Source organism: Amblyomma maculatum, chromosome 10, assembly GCF_055883805.1.
Source record: "Amblyomma maculatum isolate TAMU_Amacu chromosome 10, ASM5588380v1, whole genome shotgun sequence".
Classification (NCBI taxonomy): Eukaryota; Metazoa; Arthropoda; class Arachnida; order Ixodida; family Ixodidae; genus Amblyomma; species Amblyomma maculatum.
In genome coordinates this window covers 145928749-145939642 of record NC_139353.1, presented here as the reverse complement: position 1 = coordinate 145939642, position 10894 = coordinate 145928749, and positions in this window count along the sequence as shown.

Genomic DNA, 10894 nt, shown 5'->3' with positions numbered 1-10894 from the left:
TCAGTTACCAAAAAGAGCAGCGACAATGCTGGAGCCCTCAAGAACTACTCGGCTCGTTTTTTTATATCTGGTAATAAACTAATGTTAACCCCTACTAGATACGTCACTCCGGGAGCAGTTTCAAGGATTTCAACTCGCAGATAGTTCGTCTTCCACCTGAAAGACATAGCATATATATTGAGCCTACATTTACTTCCGAACTTTTCTACTTCTGAATGTTGTATTGTCCTCGGGCAGAAAAAAGAGGCAAGTGCATTCCACTAAAAAATTACGCTTAGGACTGAGTCCGAACAGGGTGCGCTAAGACACTAATTATTATATCAAACTATAACCAACAAATTACCCTCTCGCACAGAGCGCAAAATCTGGAGCTAGCAAATATTTTCCTTCACTCACCACAAGCAATGCACAGGGACCTTTTATGGAAAAGGTGCACAGAACTTACCGTCACGACTGGCTTAACGGAATCAATGGCGGCCTAGATGTTGAGAGGGGAAAAAGTGGAGTTTTTCAGACATTTACTTTATAATGGCGTTACTTGAGAGCAAGGCAAGAATAAAACTTTAAGCTACAGTTAACCTTTGACGACAGGTATATCCATCTTTTAGATTACTTAAACACAAAACAAATACCTCAGACACTTACGCCCGAAGGATTGCATGTGGTACTGTTTTGTTGGAAGCACTGAAAAACAAAGAGAAAAAGAACAGTTGTGTCTGTAAATGCCTGCGCCTCATATAATGAAAAAAACATACCTTCATGACAGAACCACAATTTGTTAAATGAGCCTTACTGAGTACTGAATACAGTGCCCGTCTCACATAATAAAGAACTTATTTAAAAATGCAATAACCTTCAAGTTGTATTACTTCAAAAAATCGCAAGGTTCGAAATTAAAGCTTTTTAAGTTTTCTGCACAAGACAAAACCACTATAAAAATCTCACTTTGCTATACCAAAATAATTCTTTATTTATTTTTTTTATAACGATTAACGCTATTACAAGCGTGCACATGAAAACTATAAGACCCATAACGCCAGAATATCAGCCTTTCCCTAGCTTCTTTTTCTGTCTTTGCTCAGAGCTTTGCGGGATAGCATAGAATATGCAATATTTTCAGCTCCTAACTGAAGCCAAAATTGATCAACCATGGATAGAAGCCTGCCATAATTTACAGCTGAGACTTAAAACAATATCCAATTCTATATTCAGAGCGCATATGATTCTTGTAGGCACACAGTATTTGTTTGTTTATTTGTGTACCGTCCCGGCCGTGCCCATTAGAGAGGGGAGTAGTATACAGGCCTAAAAGAAAACTCCCAAAGACATAAGAAAACAGATAAATGAGGCTAAGATAAAAAGGTTACATTTATAAGGTTTATTAAAATTTTTCCGTGTTCACCGTCACTGGAGCATGATTAAGTAGTTTCTCTGCACACAGAGCAAGCCAACAAATGAGTTGGCACACCAAGCAACTCGCTTTTCTTCCAAAAATCATGCAAAATCGCTTGATACTTGAATGCTCCTGACTGTCGACTACGAGGCTGAGTGACCATTGCTTGAAATTATGACTGATGCCCCACCATGAACACGTTTGCAAGAACGAGTATTTTTTTACTTCCTAAAACAAATCGTGAGCGCTTTCGTAATACCCGGCTCCGTGATGAACGTTTGCACGCCAGGCAGGCAAAAAATTGCTCTGTGAGCCGAGTGCTTGTATTGAGCACCTCTAAAAAACAACTGTGATCAGCACTAGTACTGTCAACAATATTGTCATTACCACAGCACAATTATTTGATGCCAGGGAAAACTTCCCATCCTGCTGCCTTAGCGTCACCGTCGTAATGTTGCAACGCGTTGTACGTTGATTTTCTGCAAAAGCGTGTTCGTGTCCTCCTAAATTAAAAGTCGAATAATGTGGGGAATTGTAGGTTTTTACAGGCACTGAACTGAAATATAACGACAATCAAATATATTGTAATTCGCTTCACATACTTAATTGAATCTTAGAAATGGTTGCGTGCTCAAAATGCAAGGTTTAAATTTAGTATCGATTGTTAGAGAGGTAGTTAGAGAGGATACCGGTAAGCTGTTTAGGCAGAAGAAAGATTTGATTAAGAAACGCCTGAGTATGAAAGCTTCCGATCCAACAGACCAGATAGAACTGGCAAAGATATCAAAGCTAAAAATAAGCGCGAAGTGGCCTATGAAAGGAAGTATAACATGGAGAAAATTGAGCATGCTGTAAAGAACGGGGGAAACCCTAAAACGGTGAAGAAGAAATTGTGCATAGGCAAAAATCAGATGTATGCGCTAAGGGACAAGGCGGGCAACGTCATCACTAATATGGAAAGGATAGTCAAAGTAGCCGAGGAGCTCTATACAGATCTCTACAGTAGCCAGAGTAGTCAGGACCGTGATGAGATTGGCGGTAGGGAAAAACAGTCAGACGATCCACCAGTGACGAAGGACGAGGTCAAGAAAGCAATAGAAACTACGAAAAATGGGAAAGCAGCTGGAGAGTATCAGATAACTATAGATTTGTTGAAGGAAGCGGGGGAGGGAAAGGATATCGTGCTAGAAAAACTGGCCACCCTGTATACGCAGTGCCTGGTGTCATCGACAGTACCGGAACCATGGAAGAATGCAAACATTATCCTCATTCATAAGAAAGGGGACGCTAAGTACCTTAAAAATTACAGACAAATCAGCTTACTGTCTGTTATATAAGGTATTTACAAAGGTAATCGCTAATAGAATCAGGACAACCTTAGACTGCAATCATGCAAAGGATCAAGCAGGTTTTCTGAAACTGCATTCTATTATCGATCATATCCATACCATCAACCAGGTGATAGAAAAATACCCGGAATATAACCAGCCCTTATACATAGCATTCAGCGATTACGAAAAAGCCTTTGACCCAGTAGAAACCTCGGCGGTGATGCAGGCATTGCGAAATAGGAGGGTAGACGTGATAGTCCTGGAAGATATTGTTACGGGGTAGTTCAGCTTGTAGCAGAGGGCGGACACCGAAGACAAGGCTTTCCAACGGACGTTCTCTGTAGGTACCAGCCGACGCTGTTGAACGTCGTCTTCTCTCCAAAAACTCACGAGAGTCTTCTTCTTCTTTCCTTATGCGTTGCACCGCCTAATGTGACACTACCCCGGCGGCTGAAAAGCACCGTCCCGGTGCGTACTAGCGTCCAAACCAGGGTCCATGTAGTACGGTTTTAGGCGTGCAACATGGACCGTCTCGGTGCGTGGTGTAGAGGCATGGCGGACGGGATGCAAGGGCGCAATTTCGTATGCCACTGGTGTCACTTGTCGTAAAATATGGTAGGGTCCTGTATACCGGGGCAAAAGTTTTTCCGAGAGGCCAACGCGGCGAGCTGGAGTCCAGAGCAGCACGAGAGAGCCGCAAGAATACTCGGTGTTGCGATGACAGGAATCATAGCGACGTTTCTGGGAGTGCTGAGAGGCTGCGAGTCGGTTGCGAGCAACAACGCGGGCAGCATCAGCTCGGGCTATGGCGTCACGAGCATATGAGCTGGCAGTGGTGACAGACGGGAGCAGGCTGTCAAAAGGAAGCAGAGGTTCACGGCCGTATAAAAGATAGAAGGGGGAGTAGCAGGTAGTGTCGTGACGCGACGAATTGTAAGCGAATGTCACAAATGGCAGCGTTATGTCCCAGTCGCGGTGGTCATCAGAAACGTACATAGACAACATGTCAGTCAGTGTCCGGTTAAGGCGTTCGGTAAGCCCGTTCGTCTGTGGATGGTAGGCGGTCGTGAAAGAATGACGAACGTTGCACAGCCGTAGGATCTCGTCGACTATACGAGCCAGAAAGCAACGGCCACGGTCGGTGAGCAGTTGGCGGGGAGCTCCATGGACGAGTATAACGTCGTTGAGGAGGAAAGCAGCGACATCAGTTGCACAACTGGTTGGTATTGCTCGTGTGACCGCGTAGCGTGTTGTGTAATCAGTGGCCACCGCAATCCATTTGTTCCCCGATGCGGACAGTGGAAAAGGCCCTAGAAGATCCAGACCCACTCGAGAAAATGGGTCTATGGGGATGTCGATGGGCTGCAGAAGTCCAGCTGGTAAAAGTGATGGCTTTTTCCGGCGTTGACATCGGTCACAAGCAGCTACGTAACGGCGGACTGCGCGATATAGGCCTGGCCAAAAGAACCGACGACGCACACTGTCGTATGTGCGAGAGACGCCTAAATGACCCGCTGTAGGAACGTCGTGAAGCTGTTGAAGGACGGCTGAGCGTAGGTGCTGAGGGACTACTAGTAGAAGGTCGGGGCCATCAGGTCGCATATTGTGCCGGTATAAGGTGCCGTCGTGGAGCACAAACAAACGAAGAGAAGGGTCATCGCGATCGGCGCTGAGGCGATTGATAATTTCGCGAAGCTGAGGATCCTGGCGTTGCTCATGGCGAATGTTGGAGAAATCAGAAATAGAGAGCACGCAAGCGTCATTGTCACATTCAGGTTGGCTTGGCGGGTCGACTGGATGACGGGACAGGCAATCGGCGTCTCGAGCAACTGGCCAGACTTATAAACTACTGAAAAATTGTACTCCTGAAGGCGCAAGGCCCAACGTCCAAGGCGGCCAGTAGGGTCTTTGAGTGTAGAAAGCCAACACAGTGCGTGGTGGTCAGTGACTACTGTGAATGGCCGCCCATACAAGTAAGGGCGGAACTTTGTAATGGCCCAAACTAGGGCTAAGCACTCACGTTCAGTGATGGAATAATTTTGTTCGGCCGCAGAGAGGAGTCGGCTGGCATAGGCGATGACGCGGGGTAACCCGAGCTGACGTTGTGCGAGAACGGCACCAATTCCATGACCACTTGCGTCGGTGCGCACTTCAGTGGGCGCTGACGGATGAAAGTGAGCCAACACTGGCGGACCGGTGAGGTGGGCAATAAGAGCGACGAAGGCGGCCGATTGTTCGTGGCCCCAGGTAAAGGAGACCTCTTTTTTCAGAAGCTGCGTGAGCGGACGGGCGATTTCTGCGAAGTTTGGTACAAATCGCCGGAAATATGAGCAAAGTCCGAGGAAGCTACGCACGTCGCTGCTAGATTTCGGTTTAGGGAAATCCCTTACAGCGCGAATTTTGTCGGGATCCGGCTGGATGCCATTGGTGTTGACTAAATGCCCTAGGACCTTGAGTTCCCGGCGACCAAAGGTACGCTTCTTGGAGTTCAACTGAAGGCCAGCTCGTCGGAAGACGCCAAGAATAGCCGAAACACGATGGAGGTGGCCTTCAAAGGTTGATAAAAATACGATGACGTCATCGAGGTAGCACAGACATGTGGTCCATTTGAGCCCGCGTAATAGAGCGTCCATCATACGCTCGAATGTCGCAGGGGCATTACATAAGCCGAAAGGCATCACCTTGAATTGGTAGAGGCCATCCGGGGTGACAAAAGCCGTCTTTTCACGATCTCTTTCGTCAACAGAGATCTGCCAATATCCAGAACGGAGATCGATGGAGGAGAAGTAGTTAGCACCGTGCAGGCAGTCGAGAGCGTCATCGATCCTTGGAAGAGGGTACACGTCTTTCTTTGTTATCTTGTTTAGGTGTCGATAATCAACGCAAAACCTCCAGCTGTTGTCTTTCTTTTTGACGAGTACTACCGGAGACGCCCAGGGGCTGCTCGACGGCTCAATAATGTTGCTTGCCAACATTTTCTCTACTTCGTCCTGAATGACCCTGCGTTCGGAAAGAGCAACTCTGTAAGGCCGTCGATGAATAGGTCGGGCATCTCCAGTATCAATACGATGTGTGACGACGGACGTTTGGCCCAGGGATCCGTGACCGAAATCAAAAATGTCGCTGAATGACCGCAAAAGGCCGGCAAGGGCGCTGGCATATTCGGGACGCAGGTCAGAGGCAACCATGGCTGAGATGCGGTCCTCCGGACTATGTGATGGGACAGGTTGTGCAGGTACGTCGGCGTGACGGTCGGACAGCACTGCAGAAATGGTAAAGGTGGACAAAGGCGACAGCTCGGCAAGGAAAATGCCCTCCGGGAGAACTTGTGAAGACATGCTGAAGTTGAGTACGGGAATGTAGGTGAGGTTATTCTCGACGTGTACAATGTTATGAGGTAGCACGATGTTGCGCTGTAGAGTGACGTCGGTGATGGGGTTGACAACGTAGTCGCCGTCAGGAAGGGAGCGAAAAGGTGACATGGGCACGTATACTGCTGCCTCGGGAGGTAGGCGAGTAAATGTACTGGAGCGGAGGCGAGGCTGGGATTGGTCAGCACTGGGGTCGTGAACACAATAGGGCAGGGCTAGGCGCAGAAGTCCGGCGGAACAGTCAATGAGAGCGGAATGGGCTGTTAAAAAGTCTAGGCCTAAAATCACGTCTTGAGGACAAGTATTAAGGACGGCGAAGAGCACAGGGACATGGTGGCCGGCGATGCTAACGCGTGCAGTGCACATTCCGATGACGGCAGCAGTTTTTCCATCAGCAACGCGAACTGTAGAGGTGTTAGCGGGCGTAAGAACTTTTTTGAGGCGCTGGCGGAACGACGAACTAAGAACTGAAATATGAGCTCCAGTGTCAATGAGAGCGGGCACAGGGACTCGATCTACGAGGACATTGATCAGGTTGCGGCGTGGTGCGATGGTCGAAACACAGTTGGCTGTCCGGGTTGGTAACGCAGCGTCACGTCCGGGCGCTGCGTTGCCTAGTTTCCCGAGTAGGTGCCTTGGTACGTTGGGGACAAGCTGCGGCGACGAGTAGGTGATCGGGAATGGTGGGCTTGAGGTGATGGAGAACGGCTAGGACGACGGTCTTGCTCTGTGTTCTCAGTAAGAAGATGTGCTGGGGTGACAGAAACGGGTCGTGGTGCATAATAGTTATGGCGAGCAGGGCTGTAATAGGGTTGAGAGGGGGGAGCCGGACGGCTGCGGCAATAGCGGGATGTATGGCCAGCTCGACAGCAGACGAAGCAAATAGGCCTATCGTCAGATGTGCGCCACTCCGCAGGATTGCGGGTAGGGTAGCGCGGTGTGTAGGGCGGGGTTGTGGCAGCAGCAGCAACCACTGGGATTGGCTGTGGTGCAGGGGGTGGTGGGGCAGGATTTGAAACGAGGCCCACATTAGCGAATTCTTGGCGCACAACAGCCTGTATCATAGCTATTGTTGCCTGTGCAGGAGGTGACGTATGTGTAACAGGAGTCAAGGCCTCGATTTCTCTGCAGACTATGGTAGTAAGGTTATTCTGACTTGAAGGCTGCTGTAACGTGGGCAAGTCTTCACATGAGGATGTAGTCGCCGTGTTGGGAAGGCGCTGAAACCGATGGACGATGCGGCGCTGCTTCGCCTGTTCGAAACGGCGACAGACTGCAGGACTGAGTCCACCGTAGAGCAGTCTTTGCAGAGAAGTATATTGAATGCGTCATCGGCGATACCCTTAAGTACATGTCCCACTTTATCATCTTCGGTCATGGAGGTATTCACCTTTCGACACAATGCGAGAACATCCTGTATGTAGGCCAGGTATGACTCGGTTGACGACTGAGCCCGAGTATCCAGGTCTTTTTTGGCTGCCAGAGCTCGCCCAATTGGTTTGCCGAATAAGTCCTGTAGTTTTTGTTTGCAGATGTCCCACGTAGGCATCTCCTGTTCGTGATTGGTAAACCAGGTCTTCGCCGTTCCCGCCAGATAGAAGATGATGTTTGCCAGCATTATGCTAGCATCCCAGCGGTTATTCTTGCTGCACCTTTCATATTCGTCGAGCCAATCTTCAACGTCCTTGTTGTCTTCGCCGTTAAAGATAGGCGGATGACGGATTTTGGTTAAAACCATGGGGGCAGCTGGAGTTTCCGTAGCGGGTGATGCGTCCTGGGATGCCATGCTTACTGCGGTAGTCGGTGGGGTGAGCTCAGGGAGATGACGTCCACTGTGCAAATCCAGGTTTCTGGCGTGAAAGTACGAGGAGCTGTGTCAAGGGGAATCGAAAGTACCTCCACCAAAGTGTTACGGGGTAGTTCAGCTTGTAGCAGAGGGCGGACACCGAAGACAAGGCTTTCCAACGGACGTTCTCTGTAGGCACCAGCCGACGCTGTTGAACGTCGTCTTCTCTCCAAAAACTCACGAGAGTCTTCTTCTTCTTTCCTTATGCGTTGCACCGCCTAATGTGACAATATATATACCGGATGCACAGAAACCATAGTTCTGCATAAAGAAAGTAACAAAACTCCCATAAAGAAAGGTGTTAGGCAAGGAGACACGATCTCCCAAGTACTATTCACAGCTTGCTTAGAGGAAGTACTCAGAGACTTGGATTGCGAGCAGTTAGGAATAAGGGTAGATGGAGAATACCTTAGTTATCTGCGATTTGCTATTGACATTGCCTTGCTAAGCAACTCAGGAGATGAACTGCAATGAATGATTTGTGACCTAGAAAGGAAAAGTAGAAATGTAGGCTTGAAAATCACTATGCAGACGACTAAGGCAACGTTAAATAGCCTCGGGAAAAAACAGCAGTTTACGTTAGGTAGCGGAGCACTGGAACTATAAGGCGAATATGTTTACTTGAGACAAGTAGTAACCGTATATCCGGACCATGGAAAGGAAATAACAAGAAGAATAAGAATGGGATGGAGCGCATTTGGCAAGCACTCGCAGATTATGACTAGCAGCTTACCGGCATCGCCCAAGAGGAAAGTATACAACAGTTGCATCATACCTGTACTCACCTATGGGGCTGAAACGTGGAGATTAACCAAGAGAGTTCTACTTAAGTTGAGGACAACCCAGAGGCCTATGGAACAAAAAGTGGTAGGGGTAACATTAAGAGATAGAAAGCGTGCAGAGTGGGTCAGAGAAATAACTCGTTACCGACATTCTAGTAGAAATTAAGAAGAAGAAATGGGCATGGGCAGGACGTGTAGGGCGAAGAGAGGATAGCCGATGGTCGCTTAGGGTAACAAACTGGATTCCAATGGAAGGAAAGCCTAGCAGGGGGCGGCAGAAAATTAGGTGAGCGGATGAGGATAAGAAGTTCGCAGGGGTCAAGTGGATGCAGCTAGCAGAGAACCGGGTTAATATGGAGATGCATGGGAGAGACCTTCGCCCTGCAGTGGGTATAGTCAGGCGGATGATGATGATGATGATAAATTGAGAGGAACTCTGGACAGGAATACAGAAGTAGATTTAAGCTTTCAGGGAAAATATTAATTTTCAGTGCTCACGCGGCCGTACTACTTCATTGTACTAGACTTTTATGAGTGAAAAATAAATTTATTGATTGCAACTTCAATAATGTTATAAACATGCAATTTAAATACTGTCCGCCAGATGAGCAGTAAATATTGCTTCGCAAATTTCATTATATATTGTTCTTACCAAGTCAAACTTTAGCAGACAGTCCTATATACCTTGCGTTGGTCACAAAGGTTTAGAAAACTGTAAATTACGAACCGAGTAAATTACATTCCAACCACCAAAAAACATGACAATCATGGCCACTTTACATAGAGGAAAACTGCGATGGGTAATATACCGCGCATACGTGATCACTAGAGTGCTTCTAGAGAAAAGAGCCAGAAGACCCGTATAGGTTCTAAAGAAGGATGCGTGTCTGTCTTGTAATGAGAAAGCTGTCTTGATGGTGTAGAAGAACATGGCTTCATCAGAATGATCCTTCTTTCAGGAAATAACAGTTGAAAACTTTCATTTGCCTTCAGGCCATGGCTAGTTTCTCGACGTTTTGGGGCAATCAAATAAAGGGCATGACCAATGCGAAACTGATGTTGATTGACGATAAGTGATGTTTTACAAGGTAGCCAAACTTTTCTTCCCTGAGGCCTATTATTTTATGTTTAGGCCGTTATTCTCCAGCAGTTCATAAAATGTGGGAAGGGCCCTGTTCAGGAGTGCCGGTTATGCGAGTCATTTTTCTACTTCCCGCTTCGGTGGGTGGACGGCAATTAGAGTCACAGTTCCTACGATAAATGTGAAGCGAACGCGTCACGACGAAAAAGAAGCAAACAGCGAGTATTTAGTGGATATCCGCTATTCATTAGCTCTCGTTAGGACATGCTAGGTACTCATCAACCTTATACCTGATTAACACATTCATTTTTGACTCGTGATGTCATGTGTCGTCTACTTCTGCGATATGTTCTGCGTTGCATGCGACATATAAAGACTTCGCCCTTAAACCTGACTGATATACTCAAAAATACGTGTTTATATAATAGTTACCTAGCAGTTAGCGTGATTAGATTCCCAGCGTTCCTAAACCGTCACTACATTTTTGTGTACTGAAGCAGTGAAGTAGTAATAATAACAAATAACGAGAATATTTTAAACTACTGGTAGAAAAAACCTCACAGGAGGACAAGAAGCAGGTTCATTTGTCAAGTTTAATTTCTCGAATCATTTGGCGGGGTCCTACAACCGCGTGTCTCACCCGACAGAAATGAATCGGAAGCAGGAGTGCGCCACGTGTTTCGCTCATATACTCGGACACCTGATCGTGGCAGAGCTACACGTGCTAGATGGCAGCTACGCCAGATTAGTGTAATAATGCTTATTGGTCAGATCAGCCTGGGCCAGTTGCGCCTCAGCCGTACTTACAAAGAGCATCATCTCTCTGCAAACTGATCCAGGCTAGAACGAGAGAAAGAAGGTCGCTACAGAGTATAAAAGCTCTGAACAACGGTTGAGGGGGAGCCTCAGTTTGCAAACCGAGGAAAAGTTTCGACAAGTGGACTTGTCTTCGTCTGGGCAGCGCAATCATGACTAGGGGGGGGGGGGGGGGGGGGGGGGTAAATACCCTTTTGTCTCCGAAGAAAATCCGGTCAGGAGGGAACGAGGAGGATTGGGGATGCCGAAGCAGGGCAAGAAAAGCAGCAGTGTT